General features: G+C 41.6%; 1 protein-coding gene across 1 annotated transcript in view; it reads left to right on the forward strand.

Annotated features, from left to right (window-relative positions):
* Positions 1-4,443: 4,443 nt before the first annotated feature.
* Positions 4,444-21,019, forward strand: part of PDE7B (phosphodiesterase 7B) — a 540,312-nt gene continuing 523,736 nt past the window's right edge. The window contains exon 1 of the mRNA XM_088452442.1: positions 4,444-4,739. The gene's annotated coding sequence lies outside the window, so the exon portion shown is untranslated. The remainder of the gene's footprint in view (positions 4,740-21,019) is intronic.

The following is a 21,019-nucleotide window of genomic DNA, read 5'->3' on the forward strand; positions in this document are numbered from 1 at the left end:
CTCCGCCTCCAGTTGCCAGGCAACCATGTCGCGGCGGGATGACGTCATTCTGATGGGACCCCGATCCGGACGTGGACGCGCGCTGCCCGGTCTGACACAGATGAGTGAACCTACTTCACCTATTTAAGGTAATAAGTCTTTGTCATTCTGTTTAATGTCTTTTCTTCATCGTTGTGATTGATGTATTTGGCTGCCTTGAAAAAAGAGCATTGGCTCTGAAACGTCGGCAGTCACATGCCAAATACAGAATATTTTTCTACATTACTACTGGGAGTGCCGCAGTTTTATTTATTTATCCGATATATATATATATATATATAAATATATATATATATATATATATATATATATGCACACACACTGGAAAAAAGGGGACTCACCAGTTTTCATCCAAAGGCCAACAAAGCTCATGGAGCTGTCTGGCTGTGATGTTGCTGCTAATATGACATTGTCTTGACAAAGGACCTTTTTGGATCGAAACATCGACCACATTGCTATGTGAGTAAATAAACATTTGTTGGCCTTTGGATGAAGACTGGCGAGAACCCTTTTTTCCAGCTTATATGACTTGGATCATGTGTCTTAGAGGTGCACCCCCGAGATACAAATTGGAACTGTGTGTGCAGATACAACTTGAATATCCCCCCACTCAAAATCCTGCGTTTGCCCCTAGCAGTATATTAGATCATGTCCGCTATGCTGCCGAGAGTCAGTTCCCAGCAGTTGTGCAGACATGATGTAGTATGCTGTGACCTTGCCGGTCAGTGGAGAGTCCAGAGGCAAGCTAAGGGGTATAGTAGTCACTGCGTGCAGCCATAGAAATGGAATATATGGGGCCCCCACAACTTAGTTGCCCCGGGAGCCCCCACATGCCTTATTCTGGCCCTGCCCCTGTCACAGTTAGATTCCTTATCTTTCTCTTCAGCCCTTTTTACAAAAGCAGGACCCTCCTTAAAATACTAAGGTATTAAGTTAACCTCATCCCTTTCTAGTCTATATTATATCATGCAAATTGTACTCCTATGATATCTAAGACTGAGCATTTATTAAATAGTTGGGACCTATTACCTTTATCCTTACTTGGCAGATATGCGGTTATTAAAAGTATAATCTTCCCGAAATGATTGTACCTTATTCAGCTGTTACCCATTAACCTCTCTGAGAAGGATTCGACCCTTTGCTCAAAATTGTTTTCCAAATTCCTTTGGTGTGACAAAAATCCTGTATATCACTTAAGAAACTCTGATTGCAACGAAGACACGGAGGACTGGGTTTCAGTGATTTAGCGGTCTTTTCAAAGGCTAATTCTTTATGTATATATTATTGATTGGTTTCACGTATACTAATATTAACTTGGAATTTCAATTGTTTGCACCATTCTCCTCTAGTGCTATGTTGCACGTTCAGCACTCTCAAATCCCTCCCAGTTTACTTAATAATATCCTCTTCAAAGACACTTATCTTACATGGCTTTCTGTAAATAAATATCTCAAACATAATTCTCTTCCTGAAGGGCATATACTTTCCTTTCAAGCTTTAATGGGGTGATTCAATTGTTTTTTGGGTGCTTAAATGCAATGGGCGCCAAATGGAGCCATTAAATTCTTGCTCTGTTTTTGCGCCCATGCCACGCATGTGTGCCCAAAAGTATGGGGTTTAGCCGCATATAGCAGCTAACCCCATCTAAAGACCTGCTTTGGGTGCTCAACAGTGGCGTAACCAGGGGGAGGCGAGTTACCTATATGATGGTTTCTCATGATGTGGTATTTACTGTTCATGTAGGTCACATTGTCCGGAAAATGCCTGTTTGTGTAGGAATATTAACAAGGTCATCATCATAAAACAGTGGTTCAACCAGCCTGCATATGGAAAGGAATGTTCCCAGAGGGACGAGATATGGGTGGTATGTCATGTTGGCATTTCCCATTTTCAGTGACCATGCGTGCACATGTAGTTTAGTGTGTGTGTGTGTGTGTAGGGGGGGACGCCGTTCTTCATCTTGCCCTGGGCACCAAAGACCCTAGTTATGCCTCTGACGCTCAAATTCCCATTTGGGTGTCTAAAGTCCTGGTTTGGGCGCCCAAACAGCCGACTTATCACACATTTCTACTCGCCACCTCAGGTGGCTGTGAGCAAAAATGTATCTAACCGCTGCTATGCGCTGCTGAACAAAGCAACAATTGAATTGCTCCGTCAGGCGCCCATTAGTTTGGGCAACAGTGATTTAATTTGCCTAATACCCAATTGTATATGTACCCTTAGGCCTGTCATTTGCTTTAACACTCCCTCCATCAATGTCTCCAGATTCTGAGGAGGATAGTTTAGCTACTTTACTATACTACGTATATTCTAATACTTATAGAACCAAAATGCTCTCTATTGATTTCCTTAAACCCAGAACCTCCTCCCTATGGTCTGGTTGTGTAGCGTATTGGAAGAGAGTCATACCCTGCATTGAAGACTTGTACCCAATTTTCAAATGCTATAATACTACACTCAGTTGTTTTTTTGTCAGCTCTCCTACAAGACGCTTGTGTCAAAGTTATCCACTGAGCCTATATTGCTTAGGGCCAAAGACACCACATGGTTTAGGAGGAGTTGGGACATTGTCCCAAATGTAAAATGTCTAATACTCCCCTTATTCACAATTTGTGGGAATATAGAATAATTTCTAAATTTTGGGAAAGGTCCTCCAATATATTAACACCATGTTCAAATTTAACTTATAGATCCCTTGGCTATGCTACAGTATGTGTTAACTTTGATAATTGGTTGTTAGGTCCACATAAACGGGATATTCTGCCGTTATTAATGACTATAGTTGCTGTAGCTAAAAAGGTTATCTTACTTAATCGGACATCCAGGACTCCTCCCTTGCTATCCTGATATTGAAAAAGGAGTAATAAGTTTTAATAGAAAATGGGAACTCTTTATTGCACTATTAGATAATCAATACCAAACTCAGATTTACAACATTTTTAAAAACATCTGTACAGTTGAAGAATTTTCATTAAATTACTTGATTGTCCTAATTTTATAATTATAATTATTACATATTTATAATCGCACCACTTCATCCCCAAATATTGTCTTATGTATCAAGTACTGTGTTAGCCCATCCCACCTGCATAGTTCCCCCCCCCCTTCTCAATCGCGTTGAATTATATTATTTTATGTCTGTTATTTATATTTGCATTTCTGTTTTGTTTTTGTTTTTTCATTTATGTCTCTAAGGATATTATGATACCGTTTTTTACTGGGTTTTTGGGTCATACATGTTGTATTTTATGTTTCCACTCTATTGGTTTATGTTATCAGCAATGTAATGGTACACTGTATTCAACATGTTTGTTCTATTGGAAAATTTTCAGTATCATTCTGTTACTTTTTGTTCAAAAACAGTAAAAACAGTGCAGATATTTTAGACTAGGCTTGAACAGGTATTCTTTCATTGTGGATTAATCTAATATGATACAGAGTATGCTGGCGCTATATAAATAAATATGAAAATGATAATAAATAAAGCGACTTCAAGCGAAAGTATATGATTAATCTCATGAGGCTAATCACCCAAACTTTCTGTGTGTCTATTTTAATGAGTATTTCTTGGCCAGATTCACCTAAAATCTTCTGAATGAGTGATTAATCACTCATCCCTTTAAACTCTGTGGAGAATATTAATTGTCTGAAGTTCATGTAAGGTGATTTTATTGCGGCATTGCGCAATTGTGGGGGATCATCTCATTGCAAAGCAGCAAAAGAAAAGACCTGTGTAACAGGGCACATAGAGAAGACTGAGCTAGAAAACAAGAAAGCTCTCTTATGCAATTGATTTCTTCAGATAGCCTTACAGTATGCTTTCTACTACAATCACCATGCTTTCAAATGTTTTATCAGTACAAGATGTAAGTACCTGTGGTGACAGATTGGGCATGTTTTGAAACTATTAAAAGTTGGTTTAACACATTCAAGTATATAAACACATATTTCACATTGCCAAAATATATAAATAAATGAGAAAAACATATAGACCGTAAAATGACAGGCTTTAAGGATTGCCTGGGGCAGTGAGCTAATTCGTGTGATGGTAAGGTATTTCCATAACATCTCAAGAACAGCTTGTGCTAATTTTTGGGTCTTTAGATAGTATATATATATATGTGCATTTTGTGAGAGCAGAGATCAGTGGCACATTCCTCCCATAGCTGCTGCTCTGTGAAATGAATTGTGCATGCAGAGAGAGAGAAGAGGAAAAAGTCTAAGCCGTTTGACGTCACTTTGGAAATGAGGAAACATAAAGAAAGGGCTGCTCAGTCCTGAGAGCTGACAGTGCTGAAGCCGATTGGTTTGCTGCTGCCTGCCAGTGGCAACTGACTTCAGCACCTCCCAGCTATATAGCCTTCACGAATAGCTGCTGCTGCTTCCAATACAGTCACACTGCAGCAGACCCAAACTAAACTACTACCACCCAAAATAAACCCGCAAGCTGACACAAAAAGTGAATTTCTACAAATCCTGAGCTCTTGTCCCCTTTATGATCTGCCTCTTATATTTCTCCCCATTTTATTTTCTCCCCCTTCTCTCATCATTGAATAATTCTCACACGTAACGCTGGATGCTGTTGCTGGACTCTGCAGCAGGAGTCTGCTACATGTACAGGCAGCATCGATCAGATATTACAAGGCAAACGGAGGTCACTGAGCTGCAACTATGGTTAAATGTCTTGTTTAATGGTTGAGGTAGGTAACAGTTATTTCATTTACACCCGTGGCTACATGTCTGAATGGGCATAGGAGCAAGGCTCCAATACAAACCTGGAAGCAATATGTCATTTTTTTTCCTTTTTACTCCCGGTTTGGTTTTGTTTTGGTTTGGTGATGTAATTATATTTCCATGGTAACAGGTTTATAGTTTGTACTGTCTTCAATTGCTGTATTGTGGCCTCTGACAGCTTTGATTTGCTTAATGGGTGATGTGTCTCTCTGTGCTTACAACTTTGTAGTTTGTAAATAAAAAATAAAAAGTTATCAAACAATTAATTAGTAAACTACATGATGCACTTACAAAAGCCGTATATTTAATTATAGCATATGCCATATTCATTGAATATCACTTATGCAGCTGTGTGTCTGCTAAACACTAAGCTGCAGGCATAGCTGATGAAAAGTAGTTATCGTTGTGCCTTCCAAATACCTAAATGCAATGACTTAATATGCCAGCCAGGAAGACCACCCTATTTTATTGCGATAGTAACTCTATTTCTTATCATCTTTTGAGTGGTCACGTCTGACTATGACAGTAAACATGTACTGCACAAGTTAATACAAGACAACACATTGGTAGAGTGTGGCTGATTTATTTGTGGCCTTAATTATACCCTTATCATGCCTAAAACTACTATATTAGGGGTTTCAGTTCATTAATATATTTTGTTACTGCAGGTATTATTATCAGTTAATATCCCTTCCAAGTGACAGTGCTGTAAAATAAATAACAGTCAGTCACACTTGCTTTGCTCACATTCATTGAGGTTTTACTTGCTGAATACATGAGAGTAAAGAGAATATAACGATTTTCATGCATATCTTTGTATTTGACCTTACTACGTATATATACATTTTAAGGATGCTTTGGATCTGGTTTAGAATTTTAATTTATCTAGTCTGAATTAAAACAAAATATTATCTCTTTCCTCCAAACACTATGTTATAAGCATATGAAAGGAGCTACCGCTAATAGTTAAAATAATAATGAAGCCTTTGTGGCCTAGGTAGAAAAATACAACACTCGCCCTCATGCAATGCAGGGCTGGCTGAGAGATTGGAGATTGCTGCAGTGTGTTAGTGTACAAGGCTCTGCATAATAATAGTGAAGAAGTACAACAGGTTATAGGAATATATAGCTATCTCTATCTATCTATCTATCTATCTATCTATCTATCTATCTATCTATCTATCTATCTATCTATCTATCTATCTATCTGCACTTAAGAATGTAGATGTATCAATTATTTCAAGAGTGTGTTAATTCACAGTAATAGGGCATGGATTTGACTTTTTAACCTGTAAACAGCATCTGGCCCTAATGTTTTGTCTATTCACAGACTGCAAATAGTATATGAATCATGTCATTGCTTACTGCATATTCTATATCAACCTGTTGATATATGCATGTAAAAATAGACATTTCTTAGACATGTTGCCTGGATAAACAACATTTGTAGCGTTAGGAAGAGGCCCTGCTGTTCTACAACTAACCTTAGATAATAATGAACTAATATTACATAGTCACTGCTTTTTCAATTATCCAAATGCTGTATTTTAGCCAAATGCTGTAGTCTTAGTGCTGAATGCATTCAATAACTGTCCACTATGATCAGTGAGGTGAATAATGATTTTTGTTTTGGAAATAAGCAATTTGTGAAAGATACAGTAATCAATGAGCCCTAAAATATTTCATTCAAACCTACTCATTAGCACTAATGTTTGCAGAATGTATTTTCTCCTGAAAGGTGTTGCATTGAAATATACTGCAGTATTCACAAGCAGCCTTGGAGTTAAGGACTGTACATATATTATCAGGGAAAATGCAGAGGATGTGGTATGTGCTGTGAATGGACAATTGCTATTCTGCAGTGCCTGGTAAGAAAACAGGGACTTTGTGTGTTGCTAATACATCATTGAGATTCTTACATTTCCTTTTTTTAACAGTTAGTAAACTCTTTAATGTATCAGAGTTTAGATGATTTTACCCTAGTGCCATAGCAGTCTTGTGTTTAGGCAGCCTAATTTACTATGTGGATCTCTACTTTTGTGGGTTCCTGGTATTTAAAATTATACCCATTAACAGGCTTTTTTTTGCTAAACTAATATTCATATGGGTGCAGCATATCATAGGCTAGGAGATAGTGGCATCACTGAGGCATGAGGCACCAAGTGATGTAATAAGTTTGTAGTGAATGGTTTCTGGTGAATTGATAGGCTGAATATATGGTCCCCTCAGGGACCAGCAGCCTGTGCTGTGTGTAGGTGACAAGTATACTGGGAGTCTGTAAGGAGTTGTGAGACTGGGCTTTTCTGTTTGTGGCAAGAAAGTAGAAGAACATAATGTTGTACCATTCCACTTTTACATGCTAAAATTATGCATCATTTTCAACAATATTCTCAAGGACACCTTGATACGGAACCAGTGTGGCTGTTACGTGCCGTTCTGAAAAATGACAGGCCCCTTTACCACATTGTGTTATTAATACTGGTCTTCAATAAAGAACCAATAGCATTGCATTTATGTAACAATGGTCACTTTGAAAATATTAATATTTCCAAACTTTAATACATGTGAAAATGAGAGACTATTGTATGTATAATACTGTGCTTGGTAGATAAAATCCATGTTTTTTTCTCTCTCTGTAAATGTTTGCTTATGCTGTGGTTTGTCCATGATCATGTGACACTGCCACTCAGCCAAGATACAGGCTACTTCAGAAGTCAGTGTGTAATCACAAGGCAACCATTCCTGCAGCTTTTTTTTTTAGCCAAGTCTTGGCTCACACAGCAGTATATATGCTTGTACGTACTATGGTGCACCCTGTTTCAGATCAGTAAACCATTAATCAAATGGATTGCAAGCAGGCTGTATAGATATTTATCTCAAAGTCATAAGTATTCCAAATCATACATATTCATTTGCATACAGTAGTTTGGAGAGACCAGAAGTAGTTTTACTCTTGAGATGTGAAGTCAATAACGTCGTCCTGACACACAGTACTTGATTTTTCTACGTTTGGTAAACTGTAAACCATGCCCATGTTGTTATATATTTCTTTATTTTTGTTGCTAAATATAAGGCTACGTGATACATACAAAATCTACAAACATATAATACATTATTTACTTATAAATAATGGATTTGGACCACCTTAAATTTTAATTTAATTCAACGAACACCAAATATTTGTTCTGGGCATTATATGGGATTGTAACAGTGTTAGAAATCACAAATACATTATAACACAAGATTACTACATATTGTCCCTTTACCTTGGTCATTTCAGAGATAATTAATAATACCTTTTTATTCGCCTGTCTATGGGCCTGATTCAGATTTGGGAATAGAGTAAAGGTGCGTATCCACTACTAGATCTTGGAACAACAGTACGATTACGATGTAGTTTCTGATTCCTTGTAGTGTCTACACTGAACGATATGTCGTTCAGTGCAGGCACCCTCCCTCATCCCCAATGATTGATGTTGGAAACGACCAGCGGGACCGCGCATCGCTGGTCGTTTCCGATATTTTAGTGCCCGGTTCATGCACGATTAATGAGCGATTGAACGATAGCGATATCGTTATCGTTCAATCGTGTATTGAAATCGGCTAGTGGATACGCGGCTTAAGATAGAGCAAGTAACTGTGCAGAGAGATATTGATTTCGGAGGGGTGTGTCCAAACTGACATCTAAATTGCAGTGTAAAAATAAAGCTGTGCAGCATTTGTGGGCTACATGCAAAAACAGCTAGTATTTATCCCACATGCAACAAAAAGTGTGTATTGCAACATGGTTTGCCCAGGTGCACAGTTACTTGCTATATCCTACTTTTTCCCAAGTCTGAATCAATCCCTATGCCTGTTGTCATGCCCGCCAAGAGCAGGCACGGACCCGGGCACTGATGGGGGTGTAACCCTGCCTGTTGTCCCTATTTTTAAACTTACTATTAATTTGACTTATTTGTTGCCTAATGGTAATTTGTGATTTGTATGTAAGAAATAAAGTTTTTGGATTCATACTCAGGGATGCCTTTGTGTATTAAAGCATGCTTACCTACTTTTGAAAAAGCATTTCAGGGAGGTTGTGAAAGCAACACCTATGAGCGCGGCGGTAAAGTGGACTGTACTGCTACATCTGTCATAATATTGATTTACATCCAAATGTAAATGAACCCCAAAGCAGTCAGTAGATCTACTTATTGATGAAAACACACTGATACTTTTCATAAAATGCATGTAGTCATAGGGATCACTGGGCCTGATTCAGACCCGGACGCTATCCGCAGTGCGCTCGCTATTGCCGATGGTTGCTAATCTGCGCATGTGCGCAAACGACACAATGCGTTCGCAGATACCCCGCTCGCACAGCAAAGCCAGCCCAGCAGAGTGAGTGACAGGAGTGGCCGTTTGTGGGTGGTAATAGGGGCAGTCCAGTAAAAACGGGGGAGTGGAGGTGCGAACGCCGTTTTAGAGGCGTGCATAATTAACAGGCAGCGTCATAGTACACGTCACCAGCCATTTTTTTACTCTGTTTTCCTCGCAATGCTTGCTGTAGAAAAAAGCTACCACAAGCACTGCGTTCACATCCGATAGTGGTCGATGTACCAATGTTTTTTCACAATCTTCCAGGAGATGACGTGGGACAGTGGGCGTCTCTGCATTCTCTAAGGGGAGTCTGCATGCACAAAGCGAACACTTGTACAGGTAAGATGGGCGTGCTTAAGCCTTGGCGAGCGATCGCTCCCCACCGCGTCACTTTCAAATATTTGCATACGCATTGAGCGAGTGTACGCTCATAGCGACCATGTCTGAATCAAGCCCTCTGTGCCTTATAACCAATGCAGGGAAAATATACTAATGATCCCTTTTAAATGTATATAAGGTGCAAGCAGGGAGATTGCTAGACTCTTCAGGGAGTCAGGGAGATTGCTACTATTTCAGGGAGTCTATCTGACAATCAGGGAGAGTTACCAAGTATGTATTAAAGTAAAGTGTGTATATACAGTCAGGTGCATAAATATTGGGACATTGACAGAATTTTCATATTTTGGCCTCTATTCAACACCACAATGGCTTTGAAATGAAACAAACAAGATGTGCTTTAACGGCAGACTTTCAGATTTAATTTGAGGGTAATTACATCCAAATCAGGTGAACGGTGTAGGAATTACAACGGTTTCTGTATGTGCCTCCCACTTTTTAAGGGGCCAAAAGTAATGGGACAAACTAAACAATCCTAAATCTAACTTTCACTTTTTAATACTTAGTTGCAAATCCTTTGCAGGCAATTACAGTCTGGAACACATAGACATCACCAGACGCTGGGTTTCATCCCTGGTGATGCTCTGCCAGGCCTCTACTGCAAATGTCTTCAGTTCCTGCTTGTTCTTGGGGCATTTTCCCTTCAGTTTTGTCTTCATCAAGTGATATGCATGCTCAATCGGATTCAGGTCAGGGGATTGACTTGGCCATTGCATAACATTCCACTTTTTAGCCTTAAAAAACTCTTTGGTTGCTTTTTTCGGGTCATTGTCCATCTGCACTGTGAAGCACCGTCCAATGAGTCCTGAAGCATTTGACTGAATATGAGCATATAATATTGCCCAAAACACTTCAGAATTCATTCTGCTGCTTTTGTCAGCAGTCACATCATCAATAAATAGAAGGGAAAAAGTTCCATTGGCAGCCATACATGCCTACGCCATGACACTACCACCACCATGCTTTACTGATGAGGTGGTATGTTTTGTATCATGAGCAGTTCCTTTCCTTCTCCATACTCTTCTCTTCCCATCACTCTGGTACAAGTTGATCTTTGTCTCATCTGTCCATAGGATGTTGTTCCAGAACTGTAATGGTTTTTTCAGATGTTGTTTGGCAACTCTAATCTGGTCTTCCTGTTTTTGAGGCTCACCAATGGTTTACATCTTGTGGTGAACCCTCTATATTCACTCTTGTGAAGTCTTCTCTTGATTGTTGACTTTGACACATATACACCTACCTCTTGGAGAGTGTTCTTGATTTGGCCAAATGTTGTGAAGGGGTTTTTCTTCACCAGGGAAATAATTCTTCTGTCATCCACCACAGTTGTTTTCCGTGGTCTTCCGGGTCTTTTGGTGTTGCTGAGCTAGAATCAACTCCAGACCTTTTACCTGCTTAATTGATAATGAAATAATGAGGGAATAGCCCACAACTGTCCATGAAATAGTTTTTGAGTTGATAGTCCCATTACTTTTGGCCCCTTAAAAAGTGGGAGGCACATATAGAAACCGTTGTAATTCCTACACCGTTCACCTGATTTGGATGTAATTACCATCAAATTAAATCTGAAAGTCTGCAGTTAAAGAACATCTTGTTTGTTTCATTTCAAAGCCATTGTGGTGGTGAATAGAGGCCAAAATATGAAAATTCTGTCAATGTCCCAATATTTATGCACCTGACTGTATTGCTGTAACTATATGAATTGTGCTTTTTATTTGCACATTTAAAATGGAATTCCTGTTTATTTAGCTTAGTGTGGTTATGTTGTGTTTGTAGATGCAGTGGTGAGTAGAGTGCAGTCTACTACTGTGTATATTGTATTAATTTTAAATGTGAGGAAGCATGATGTAATGTAGGCTCTGCAATGGGTCTGGGTGTTGATCAAGAAGCCACTTTTTGTTATGTTTTTAGGCTGTAATTTATGTTAAAGGCAAAGTCTACAGTAAATATGTGTATCTAAAGTTCCAGAGTTACTTTCTGACATGTACTGTATTTTCGGCCTGATTCAGAGGCGCTCGCAAAAAGCGAGCGCTCGCAAAAAGCGAGCGCTCGCTCTGAATCAGGGCGGCCGCTTGTTTATTTAGTTGCGGCCTCCTGGCCGCTCGCATAGCTGTGGGTTACCACCCACAGCTTATGCGAGCGGCCAGGTGATGGTCATGATTGTCAAGACCATCGCGACCATCTGGCTTGCGACGGGACCCTTGCGGTAGGTTCTCGTTGCCGCAAGCCCCAGTGGACTTCCTGCTCTAATAGAGCAGGAAGTCCACCTACTGACATAACGAGTGATGTCAGTAGGGCCGCCCACAAACGGTAGGCGTTCCTTCAGGAACGCCTCCGATTGCCCAGCCACCCCCCCGCCCTGCCTTCCAAACGGGGCGAGCTGTCGAACAACATCGACAGCCGCCCCTTTTGGATGCAAGCGCCGGAGCGAGTGTTTTTTGCGCTCGCTCCGGGGCTCGCGCACGCGCAGTGCGTACGTCGCACGTGCGCACTGCTTAACAATCGACCCGCTTGTGATCACATAGCGCTTGCGAGCGGGTCTGAATCAGGCCCTTTATTCTAATCACATTGTGCCCCTTATGTGCATGTTATATACAGTATTTCTTCTTGGTTCAAAGCTGTCTCATGATTGCAGTATAGTTTAAAATCAAAAAGGTACAATATAATTCCAGCAAGTGCCTTGCTGTGCTGGACTATGTCAATTCAAATTGATGATTAGGACACTGCTCTACTGTAAAGGTGCGCTAGAGACCCGCCAACCATAAAAGTATTAACTCTATGTATGCACCATAACAGACACTGAATATCCTCCCACATCTAAACAACAGTCTTAAAGTGGGATCTGATACAGGTGAAAAAGGTCTGCCATCACCATCTCTTTTCCTGTGTATGAATCCACTAATCCTCGCTGTGCATTTCTGCAAAGCAAGTCTGCAAGCGGTCCGTCATTCTGTCTGCTACTAGAGAAGCATCTTCATCCTACCACTGCAACTTCCTGCAGTAGAATGAAAAAGAGCTTGGTAGACATATTGAGTGTACATATTTAGTGCTGTGCTGTATAAACCTCCATTTATCTCATGTATATTATTCAGATTGGTAATACAATGCCAACAAAATATATTGCTGACAAATTGTGGCTTTACTTGCAGCAGATATCTAGATTTACTAATTATCTGTAGGAAAGAAACTCAGGGACATTTATTTTTTAGTACCAAAACCTGATCTAGGATATATTAAAAATCCATAATCGACAGGTACTTTTTAGACCATCCTGGGCCTATTGAGTGCCTGCTCCAGCTACCAATAATTTCCTTTTCATAAAGCATACTTGCCAATCTTTTACAAAGGCCCCTTGGAGAGGAAGGCCCAGGTGAGCTGCGCCACATTGACACGATTCAAATCATATCATGGATTCCTCTGAACCACCCTCTTCCACAGTGATCCAGGAGGCTGTTTCCCTCTTTCAGGAGTCCAGGGAAGCTACACAAAATTTGGATATAATCCAGGAGAGTAGGCAAATATATAATAGGCCGAGTACTAGGAGAAGGTCCACAATCTAATACTATAGGGATCGGGTTAAGAAAAATTGTAATTTAAAGTGTAAAAACCTTACTGGCCCCACCGTGGAAAGATCTCAATTGAATAGTGATAAATGATTGCACTCCTCTCAATAAATTGACCTTTTAAAATATTACTCTACTTTCAATTACATTTTCACCAATTGCAGCATTATATATCTGCCTATTAAAGATTACCCCCATTATGTGAAACTGTATGCCCTGCTAAAGACTCTTTAAAATAAGGTCTAATTTATTAGCTGTTTTCTTGTGCTACATATTTGGAGTGGTTGTTTTGTCCAATTAAAATATATACTACTACTACTACTAATAATAATAAAACAAGATAGATCCTCAAACCTCTTGGCATGTTGTGGTTCTCTTGGCACCTCGTCAAATTAGTGTTTTCTGACCTCAACTGTTCAAACAGAATTGAACACAATGAAACTTTTTCAATCAACTGAATATTGTGCATGCTGCTTACACACAAGGCTCTCTTATTAAATATGTCCGTATTAAAAGAGAATCTTCACAAAGTATTTTGGTTTAAAATGGGAAATTGCACAGATTAGACTAACAGCTGTTTAGGCAAATTTCTTATCTTAAAGTCCCACCTACGGCAAGCTAAGCTAAAATAATGAATTATTTGTTTTGCATTCCTCTAGTTCAATCACATCTCACAGCAACACAATGTTTACTTATTTCAAAACTAGTATGTAACCTTACATACAAAAGGGGAAGCAGTCGAGAAGCCGATGGATGGAATCCCGACCGTCGGCTTCCCGACTGTCTAATCCCGACTGTCTAATCCCGGCAAGGGTTAAATGACAGGCGTCGAAATCCTGACTCCTGTCATCTTCCCTATGCCGGGAGCCCAACACCTGGCTTACCGATCGAAGGTAAGCTGGGCGCCGGGCGTGGACAGCCACGGGGGGGGGGTTAGGTTTAGGGTTTCCGGGGGGGACTTAGGGTTAAGGGGGGGGGCTAGGTTTAGGCTAGGGGAAGGGAGGGTTTGGGTTAGGCACCCCCCCGGGGGACTTAGGTTTAGGCGGCGGGGAAGGGGGGGTTAGGTTTAGGCACTTAGAGGGGGAATAGGGTTAGGCACTTGGAGGGGAGGTTAGGGATAGGCACCCCTGAGGGAGGGTTAGGGGGTAGAATAGGTTAGTCAATACTTACCTTTCGACGATCAGGAGTTTCACTGCTGCCGGGATGCCGCTGTCGGGCTTTGAACTGCCGGCCGCATGGCAGTAAATCATACTGAATCCTACAAAACTCCTCTAAGTCAACATACATGTTTTAGAGTTCATTTCACCCTTGGGGGTCTATTTACTAAGCAGTGTTAGGAGAAGTGAAAAGTGAAGAGTGAAAAGTGATAAGGTGCCAGCCAATCCGCTCCCAACTGTCATTTTTCAAATACAGCCTGTGAGATGGAAGTTAGGAGCTGATTGGCTGGCACCTTATCACTTTTCACTCTTCACTTTTCACTTCTCCTAACACTGCTTAGTAAATAGAGCCCTTGATTCTGTATAGCTCTTGACCTTACCCACAATACTTTAATATTTTTTTCAGTAATATATTTTTTAGGGTATACAGACAGTACTTGGAAATGGATACTATTTTACACTATGTAACTTGATACTCTGTTCTCTCTAAAACAGGATCCTTTTTGGACATAGGTAAATTGTTTTTATAGGTCAGCTGCACACCTGAAATTCATGAGTTCTCAATTAAAACATTCAAATATACAGAGAGACAGGGCTACCCCTATCTCTGGCATGATTTGCACTGGAGAAAAATCCACTAGTAATGCTCTAATTCATTAACCTGGATATTACCACATATACTAACAACCCCATGATCTCCCCAATCCTAATTTACTCTTTGCAGCTTTAACAATACAACATATACTTTAACAGTTAAAATTTTCACTTTGGGTCTTGGTATCATTGCGGGCCTGCTTTGGTATCAAATAAATAAATAGCTACAGGTATTAAAAGTTACCATGGAGTTGCGTGGCTTCTGGTTCAATACCAGTAGATGGACGCAGAACTCCTCAGCGGAGGTTAATAATGAAGTTAACCCACAAACAACAGTGTGTAACGAAGCTTCATTTCAGGCTATGTTTCTCAATATCTTTTCGAAGGGCAAAGTAGTACAAATGTTACTAGTGTGGGGTTGACGAGGAAGATGTACCTTAAAATACGGGAGATCTGCAAATTGAGTTTTATTGATTTATTATTTATAATTGGAATGAGAAGGTGTGGGAAACAATCAAAGACAATTTTGTAAGCTAAGGAGCACCTATATCTTTATCTGTACAATGTTACTTAGAGACAGTAAGGGCGCATACACATTGGACGACTGATATGAATGATATGAACGATCGTCTGTACATGCAGCTCACTCTGGTGATATCTTTAATAATGCCATGCTGCCGAATGCAGCATGCCCCCCCCTGCCGTTGTTCGACGTTGCCGGCATCAGCAAGGATGCACTTAACGATCACGGAACCCACACACACGTGCTTGCATTTCCTTCCAAATTGAGTGGAATTACAGTACAATAAAGCCATGTCCATACAATTGTGACTCCTGCAGACCTCCAGAAGGCGTGTTTATTACACTGCTAATAATGACCAGAGGTTGGAATAGAAGCAATAAAGATTTTGTGGGAGATGCACTAAGCCTTGAATAGTGATAAAGTGGAGAGGGATAAAGTACCAGCCAATCAGCTCCTAACTGTCATTTTTCAAATACAGCCTGTAAAGTGACAATTAGGAGCTGATTGGTTGGTACGTTATCACTCTCCACTTTATCACTTTTCAAGGCTTATGCCGGGTACACTCTACACGATATGTCGTCCAATCCGGCAAATCGGACAACATACCGGGCACATCGGCCAGTGTGTACCCGCTAAGTCGCTGATGATGCACGCTCCTGTGCAACGTCAGCAACATTGCCCTTCGGACCTGCATGCAACCGATGGGCGATATCATTAGCATTCAGCAGCATGGCCCCCGCCGTAGTTCCGTCGCTGCTGGAATCGGCAAGTGTGTATGCAGTTGCCAAATCCAGCACCACCACCGGGTCGCGACGATCCTGATATCATGCTGGGTACACATCGTTTAGTTTGTACCCAGCTTTAGTACATCTCCCCCTAAGGCACTACAGTACATTTCTACTGTTTACATTGTTTTGACATCACTTTACTATCTTGACACTTAGGTGTTTAGCATCACTGTGAGGGCTGGGTTTATTGTCTTGTTGGGATTTATCCCAGGTATTATAAGGCATTCAGTTTTTTACCTGCACAAAAGTAGTACAATTTGTTATTCAGAATTGGTTACTGCTTCCATATTATAATCTGCTTGGTATAATTTACGATTGTCGTGGAGATGCACCCTAGAATAGATATCATGCACACAATTAGAAAGAGAAAGTATTCTAAAGTGGGGCACTCATTTAAGCAGTGTATCATAAATATAACCTTTACAGTATGCATACTTACCTACTCTCCCGGGAGTTGCGGGAGGCTCCCGACTTTTCGGGTAACTCCCCACACCTATGAAAAAGTAGGCAGATCTCCAGCATCCCACCCACTTCCTAGTGAAGTGGGCAAGATGGGGATATTTTCAGAGAAATTTGCACGTACGTAGGTAGGGGGGGGGGCTAAATCACTCGAATCGCGTCATTTAGCTTCACCTCTTCTCACGGACTCGCAAATCACAGGCTTTCCCTGTAAAGGGCGGCTAATGACGGCTATAGTCTGGCTCTACCCACCGAAGCTGAGAGCAGTAGCTCCTCTATGGCTGTTCCCAGAAAGGATTCCAGAAAAGTCGGTAAGTATGCCTTTATTACATCTATTTGAAAGTAGGGATGAGCGGGTTCGGTTCCCTGAGAACCGAACCCACCCGAACTTCGGGGATCCGGGGCGATCCGAGCCCAAGCTTGGATTTCCCTGTCTGCCCCGGATCCCTCTCCCGAGGCAAAACCTCGAGATCTGCTGTCGGATCTCGAGGTTTTGCCTCGAGCGGCCATTTTAAAAAAAGGTTAAAAGCCGCAAGGTTATTAAAGTTTACCCTGCGGTTCCCACCATTGACTACAATGGAGGGAGCCGTTCATTGGCTGAGAGACGGGAGATGACCTCTCTCAGCCAATGAACGCTTAGCAGCGGGGTTTCCATGGTGATACCCCGCCGCTAAGCTCTCATTCGGGAAGTACCGTTCTATAGAACGGTACTAAGTTCGTGGATCGCGTTTTCGTTTTTTTTTTTTGCCAAGTCCGGGGATGCCTACTTTGGAACGAAGAGGACAGAACCTCGCATAGGAGATGGTGAGTATGTTTTTTTTCACAGGTCCCCTATGGATACTTTACCGGACAAGTGGACCGATGTTACAGGGTTACATAGGTGAGTATGTGTACATGTGTGTGTGTGTGTATGTATGTTTAATAAACTTATACTGTCACGGTGTGTGTGTCCTGTGTTTTTTTAAACATTTTTTTACAGGTGAACTACAGGTACTAGTGGGCCCTTAATGCCCTGCATGCTGGTACTTGTGGTTCTCCAAGTACCAGCATGCGGGGCAGGCTAGCTGGGACTTGCAGTTCTACTTGTAAAGACAATGTTTGATATTCTTTATTTACACCACACCACACAATCAACCCGCCACCCACCGCCACCAGGGGTGGCGGGGATAGCCCCGGGCTATCAGCCTGGGCTTGGGGTGCCCTGGAGAGGGTGACCCCTTTATTGGGGGGGTCCCCAGCTCTCCAGGGATCCCCGGCCTGGGCTGACTAGCGGTCAGGGCTGATGCTGCGGCTGGGGGGCCCGGTGAAAGGGCTCCCCTGGCTGTGGCATCAGCCCCCCGCTAGAAAAAGTCCAGTGCTGGTTCTGGAACATACAGGGGAACCCTACTAATTTTTTTCCCCTGTATTTCCAGAACCAGGACCGGATCAGAGCCCAGAGCTGGTTGCGCAGAATACGGGGGACCCCTACGTCGTTTGTCCCCCGTATTTTGGCAACCAGCGCTGGTTCTGACTAGCCCGGTGCTGGTTGTGCTTAAGTACAGGGGACCCCTACGTCGTTTGTCCCCTGTATTTAAGCACACCCAGCACTGGGTTACTAATGCCCGGGGCTGGTTGCTCTTTTTTGGAGGGGTGCACGCCATTTTTTTTCTTTTTTTACACAGGTTTTTTTTTTTTTTACCACAGCAGCACAGACGGGTCTCACGGACCTGTCATTGCTCTGTGCCAATCACACCGATGCATGTAGCACGGATCTCCCGGGTTCGTGCTACATGCAAATGAGCACCATAACGCTGATTGGCTTCCTGTCTGCCACTGCAGTGCCACTCCTAGATGGGCCACGTGTTTGTGTCGCCCACTTGTGTCGCTTAGCATAGTCATCCAGCTACCTCGGTGCAACCTTTTGGCCTAAAAACAATATTGTGAGGTGTGAGGTGTTCAGAATAGAGTGGAAATGAGTGGAAATTAATGTTATTGGGGTTATTAATAGCGTAGGAACAAAAAAAGGCCCATTTTATGTGATTTTAGCGTTTTTTTTTTATTTTTTAAGAAAAAATACAGATCCAAAACACAAAACCCAGAACCCAAAACACGGAAGGGTGGTTTTGGCAAAACCAATCCAGATCCAAAACACGAAGAAAGATCCAGATCCAAAACCAAAACACGAAAAGTGGCCGGTGCACACCCCTATTTGAAAGTTAATTATTTCACTTTTAAATAGATGTAATAAAGGTTATATTTCATGATACACTGCTTAAATGAGTGCCCTCTGTAGAATATTTTCTTTTCTAATAGTGTTAAGTTACTCAGACACTTTGCTCTGTATTTGTTTTGGATTTTGACCCTTTATTATTGACTAGTCTTGTCTGCTGCTGCCTTGACCATGGTTTGACTTCTCTACTATCCTTGTCTGCTGTCTGTGCTGACTACAGCCTGTTTATTGATTATCCTTGCCTGTTGCCTGCTTGTGATCCCTACAATTGTTTTTGCCTCATACTATTATTCTGTTTTTCTTCTTACTATTCTGCTTTTTACGTTCAGCTACCATTTACAGGGGTCTATTTACCAAGCAGTGTTAGGAGACAGGGTGAAAAGTGATAAGAAAGTGATAAGGTGCCAGCCAATCAGCTCCCAGCCTGTGAGATGACAGTTGGGAGCTGATTGGCTGGCACCTTATCACTTTTCACTCTGTCTCTTATCACTGCTTAGTACATAGACCCCTTAATCTGTGTTCAATCTTTGTGATTCTGGGTTCTAGGCTATCATTTTGTATGCACCAGCTCAGTAATATGATGGTATACTGTTAAACAAAACTGGGGGCATCAAAGTACCATTGAACATACACAGCTCTTTGGGAAGGATGTGTTGTTCTAGGTGAAAACTGGACCTTCAGTGCTACAGGTTTATGAAATAACTGGTTGCATACCATGCAGGAGGCAGATGCATCTCTACATGTGTATGGCTCTGCATCTGGTAGTACACTCCTTTGCACATCAGCCCCAGTGGGTCTCATTTAGTGCAGGCTGCAGTTTTGTTGCCCAAACCTAAATGTAAAACCCCCTAGCTTTTTGAGTAATTTTTGGATTTGTACGTCTTTAGATTAGAAATACTCCAGTCATCAGCTTCAACTTGATGATGATGATTGGAGTTTTAATTTATTAATTAATGAAATAAAGTTCTCTGAAAGCATAAGCAGCACTAGTGCATCAGTCACTTAGCCAATGTCCACTCTTATTGGCAGATCAGGGTAAATTGGATGAGATGATTACAGACTAGTACATTGGGGTCATTGGCTTTTTCCAATAAGATGTGTTTATTTTTGGTAATTTGGGGCTCATGTGTGTGGCAATTTGGCTACCATTTGATCTAATGTGAAACTACTATTCTGATCTTACAACTTGCTGCATATGTAGGCAACTTTAGTTTTAGATTATTATGTGGTATAAAGTGATACATACCATTCAACTTTTCATTTTTGGCTGCCAACACATGCAAATAATTTTTTCTAGGGGACAAAGATAAAGTGATACAATCACGGAAGCTGCTTTGTGCACATTAGGCTGTAGGAATGGGATGCGTTCAGTATCCCGACAGCAGGGATTCTGGCGGTCAGAATGCCGGCGCCAGAGTCCCGACACCTGTCAGAATCCTGAATCCGGCATTCTGACTGTGGGAATTCGGAAGGTAAGCAGCAGGGTTAGGGGGTGGATTAGCGTTAGGATTAGGGGTTAGGGTTAGGCACTAGGGGGAGGGTTAGGGTTAGGCACTAAGGAGGTAGGGTTATGTTTAGGTTGCAGGGAGGGGGAGGTTAGGTTAAAGCTGGGTACACACTGACAGATATATCGGCCGATCAATTGTTCAGCCAATATAACTGGTGCTCGTTGGCCAGTATGTACCAGCGATGTCTGTGAACGACATATCACCCATATACATGCAGCAGATGATGGTCATTCAGTGTGTATGAACAACCATCATCTGCAGATATATCACTCGATCTGCAAATATATCTGTGCAGTGTGTACCCACCTTTAGGCACTAGGGGGGGAGGTTAGGGTCAGACATCGGGGAGGGAGGAATAGGGTTAAGGTATGGAGAGGATAGAGGATTAGAATACTGACCGACAAGTCAGTATTCTAACCCTGTCAGGATGGCGGCCTCGGGATTTTGACCGCCGGGATCCCTTACCTATCCCGTAGGAACAGCCTCCCAGCAGCTCCCTGTGGAATATTGAACTGCCAGAAAAGCTGTCACAAGGCCACGCCCCATTTTTGTGCACATGCCTTTGGTATGACATTTGCAGGAGCACGGCCACCCCCCAGTTGGTAGTCACACTCGGGGCGAGCCCAGCATATAGAAAATACACAATTTACATAATCTTCCCAATATAATTTTTTTTTTACCTTTTTACTT

The sequence above is a fragment of the Taudactylus pleione genome, unplaced genomic scaffold (assembly GCF_031769625.1).
Source record: "Taudactylus pleione unplaced genomic scaffold, aTauple2 ptg000006l, whole genome shotgun sequence".
Classification (NCBI taxonomy): Eukaryota; Metazoa; Chordata; class Amphibia; order Anura; family Myobatrachidae; genus Taudactylus; species Taudactylus pleione.